The sequence below is a fragment of the Euphorbia lathyris genome, chromosome 10, assembly GCF_963576675.1.
Source record: "Euphorbia lathyris chromosome 10, ddEupLath1.1, whole genome shotgun sequence".
Lineage (NCBI taxonomy): Eukaryota > Viridiplantae > Streptophyta > Magnoliopsida > Malpighiales > Euphorbiaceae > Euphorbia > Euphorbia lathyris.
This window is the reverse complement of record NC_088919.1, coordinates 4,184,705-4,189,340: the sequence shown is the minus strand read 5'-3', so window position 1 is coordinate 4,189,340 and position 4,636 is coordinate 4,184,705.

Here is a 4,636-nt window from a genome sequence, read left to right as displayed (position 1 = left end):
CGAATACAACAAGAAAAAAGAGCATACATACAAAGCACACAAAAACCAAAAGAGATCTTACACCAAATTTCTATTCTTGTGTAAAAGCTAGATTGATTTTCTGTAATCATCTAAAGTGTTCTTCATCCGAAAAGAGCAATTTATATCAATTGTAAAATTGAGAGTGTTGTGCTGAGTACTTGGTGTTAAGTGCTCAGTGGTTGAGAAATCTAGGTGTTCGGTTATAGCACTTAGTAGGAGTTGAGTAGACGAATAGAGGACGATACTCTTGTATATTCAACTGCCTTGTAAACGGTTTGTGCTCTAACTTTAAAGAGCTCAATATTTGATTTAAAAAGCCCGGAGGGATTCTGGGGACTGGACGTAGGCGGAGAGGCCGAACCAGGATAAGTCGTACTGAGTAATCTCTAACTCTCTCTCAATATATATATATATATATATATATATATATCTGTATGTGTTGTTTGTCATATTTACTCGGCATATAAATTGTTTAAACTGACACTGAGTAAATAAGAGTGCTGAGTTGGAAGCTGACCACAAAAGTGTCAATTCCCAACTCATATGTAAAATAGCTCTAGTCAACTTCTGACTAAAGCTGTCTTACGCTACAATCGGCCGTGCTGACCAAAGCTGAGTTAACAAACTCAAGAAACTATATTAAGTCAGCTCAATTAAAAAGAAAAAGTTATATTAGTTTCTAATCCCCCCCCTTTGGAACTAATCACACGGGACCAACAGTTACAACTTGATCAGTCACCTTTTTCTTAAGTTGAGAGACATGGAAAACTGGGTGGACTGAGGCATTAGCTGGAAGTTGCAATTTATAAGCAACATAGCCAATTTTATCAAGAACCTTATATGGACCGTAATACAGAGCGAAAAGTTTGTTATTAGCTCGGTGCACCACTGATTGTTGCCTGTAGGGTTGTAACTTAACATACACCCAGTCTCCAATTTGGAATTGCCTGTCTATGCGGTGGGAGTCTGCCTGTTGTTTCATTCGGTTCTGTGCTCTGTGTAGCTGAAACTTCATGACCTGTAGTGCCACTTCTCTATCTCGTAGAAGCTGATCCACTGATTCAATTGCAGAATCACCCGGAAAGTATGGGATGTGAATTGGGGGTGGTACACCATACACTGCTTCAAACGGGATGGCGGTTTGAAACTTGGTGTTATACCACCACTCAGCTAGAGATAACCAATTGGTCCAAACTTTGGGATTCTCATGTGTCATGCAACGCAGATAAGTCTCCAAGCAGCGGTTGACCACCTCTGTCTGACCATCGGTCTGCGGATGGTAAGCAGTTGACTTATGCAGTGCAACACCTTGGAGAGCAAAGAATTCATTCCAGAAGGCACTAATGAAGATGGGATCTCTGTCTGACACAATGGTGGCAGGGACACCATGGAGCTTAAAAACATGATCAAGGAACAACTGAGCTACTGTTGCAGCTGTGTAGGGATGGCTCAGGCTAAGAAAATGAGCATATTTGCTCAACCTGTCAACTACTACCATAATTGCCTCTTTTCCTTGAGCTCTTAGCAGACCCTCAATGAAGTCCATACTGATGTCTGTCCAAATGGTTTCTGGAATTGGCAATGGTTGGAGAAGACCTGGAGGCCTATTAGTTTCATATTTGCAGGTTTGGCAAACATTGCATTCTCTGATGAAATTCCTCACATCTTTTTCCATTCCCTTCCAGTAAAATAATTGTTGTAATCGTTTATAGGTAGCTTGCATTCCTGAATGACCCCCCAAAGCAGAAGCATGGACAAGTTGTAGTAATTTGAGTTTGAGAGCAGGGGAATCTCCCACCATCAACCTTCCTTTCCTCCTAAGGATGGAATCCCTCCATGTATAGGGCCCTTTGGTGTAGTTGTTGTTGGCTGTCATTTCTTCAATAAGAGCCTGTAACTTAGGATCTTGGGTCCAACTGAGTTCAACTTCAGGTAGCAGACTATGAACTGGAGTGGAAACAGTTAACATTGCTAACTCTGCTACTGGTAGCCTTGACAGTGCGTCTGCAGCAACATTATCTTTGCCCTGTTTATAAGAAATTTCAAAGTCATACCCAAATAACTTAGCTATGTACTTCTGTTGGTGGCTTGTGGTGATTCTCTGCTCCAGGAGAAACTTGAGACTTTTGTGATCAGTTTTGATTAAGAACTTCCTGTGTGCAACAAAATGGTCCCAGCGCTTCACTGCATAAACAACTGCCAACAACTCTTTTTCATAAACGGATAGGGATTGATGCCTAGGTGCCAAGGCCTTGCTGATATAAGCAATTGGATGGTGATCTTGCATTAGCACAGCTCCTATTCCCACATTGCAAGCATCTGTTTCAATGACAAACATTTTGTCTGGTGAGGGTAAAGCTAAGACAGGTGCATTCGTAAGTGCTGTTTTCAAATTTTGAAAAGCAGCTGTGGCCTTGTCATCCCAGCAAAATCCATCCTTCTTGAGCAAGTCTGTCAAAGGTTTACTTATGATTCCATATTGCCTGATGAAACGTCTGTAGTACCCAGACAAGCCAAGGAATCCCCTCAACTATCTCAAATTAGTAGGGATTGGCCAACTAGCAACTGCCTCTATCTTCCTTGGATCAGTTGAGACTCCTCCACCATGAATCACATGGCCAAGATATTCCACAGAATCACTACCAAAGGTGCACTTGGACTTCTTAGCAAGCAAATGATGTTCCTGTAACTTAAGAAACACCTAACGAAGATGTTGAATGTGTGAGTCCATGTCCCTGCTATACACCAAAATGTCATCAAAAAACACAAGAACAAATTTGCGCAAATACGGTTTAAATATGTGATTCATGAGACTCTGAAAAGTTGAAGGAGCATTGGTTAAGCCAAAGGGCATAACCACAAACTCATAATGGCCCTCATGAGTTCTGAAGGCAGTCTTGTGAATGTCAGATGGGTGCATACGGATTTGGTAGTACCCTGAAGTGAGATTAATTTTAAAAAACACAGTGGCTTCATGCAGTTCATCAAGCAATTCTTCAATAATTGGAATTGGGAATTTGTCCTTCACAGTCTTGTCATTCAATTCCCTGTAATCAATGCACATTCTCCATGTATTGTCCTTCTTCTTAACTAATACCACCAGAGATGAAAAAGGGCTCACACTGTGCCTTATTGTACCATTGTCTAACAATTCTTGAACCATGGTTTCAATTACATCTTTCTGCATTGCTGAATGCCTATATGGACGGATGTTCACTGGAGATGCCCCCTTCTACTAAGGGAATTTGATGATCATGAGCTCTCTGGGGTGGAAGGGTAATGATTTTGTTAAATAAGAAATGGAATTCTTGTAGTAATGGCTGTAGTTCACAAGGAATGGTGTGGCTTTCATGGCTGTGACTTAGCTGTTGGATTTGAGCAAGGTAAGCTGGGTAACCATGGTTAAGCATTCTCAGCATATTGCTCTCAGATATCACCTTCACCTTAGAGGAAGTAATACCTTGCAGACAAAGCTAATCATTCCCCTTCTGAAAAGTCATACTCAGTGAGTTGAAATTCCAGGTAATATCCCCCAAGGTAGCTAACCATTGCACTCCCAATACCATTTCACAACCTCCCAGACTCATTACTAAAAAATCTGCTTCAAAACTTTGGCCCTGCATTTCCCATTTAAAAGATTCACAGATAAATGAACACAACATCTCCTGACCATTGGCGACAGTAATTTTTACAGGTTCCACCAGTTTAAGTTTACATCCCAACCCTTTAGCAATTGTGAAATCCAGGAAATTGAGAGTACTCCCTGAATCAACCATTATGTGTATACTCTTCTTCTTGAACTGTCCCACAATTCTGGTGAGATTCCCCCCATAGCACACAAGGAGATCAAGGGTGCTTCTTCCTGTGCTGAATCTTCCTCTACAGCAATTATTTCTTCTATTTCTTCTGGGCATTCCTGCACCATTATCACCTGCATGTACTTCTTTTTGCATTGGTGCCCTGGCGTGAAGCGTTCATCACACCAGAAACAGAGATTTTTAGCTCGTTTCTCACTTATCTCTGCTTTAGTCAACCTGCGTGCCTTTGGTTGTGTGAAAAGTGGTTTAGGATTGGGTATATTGGCTGGTTTTTTTTGGTAGGTAAGTATTATGGATGATTGGTTTTGAGATAGGTGGTGTTGGCAGCAATGGAGCTTGAGGCTTGTAGGGAGTGATGATGGAAGACTGGGTTCGATTAATAGAATTTTTCCCATTTTTAACAGTATTAAAATAGTTATCTTGCATCCTTGCAAGTGCATATGCTTGCTGTAGAGTTTTGAGACCTTGCATTTGTAGAGGATACCCAATTTCATCCTTTAAACCACTCATAAAACAACTTAGAATATTTGCCTCAGACAAGGTTACCTTATGGGAGCAGACATCAAAGGATTCCATGTATTCTAAGAGCTCTCCAGTCTGTGTGAGCCTCTTGAGATCGGCCATCAGATCTTCATAGATTCGCTCACCAAAACGCCCTTCGATGGCCTTCACGTACTCGTCCCATGGTGGTTCATCGTCCTCTACTCTTCAGGTATGATTGGTGCCATTCTAAGGCTCTTCCACTCAAATGAAGAGATGCTAGCTTCACCTTGGTAGATAAGGGAGTATTATCAATC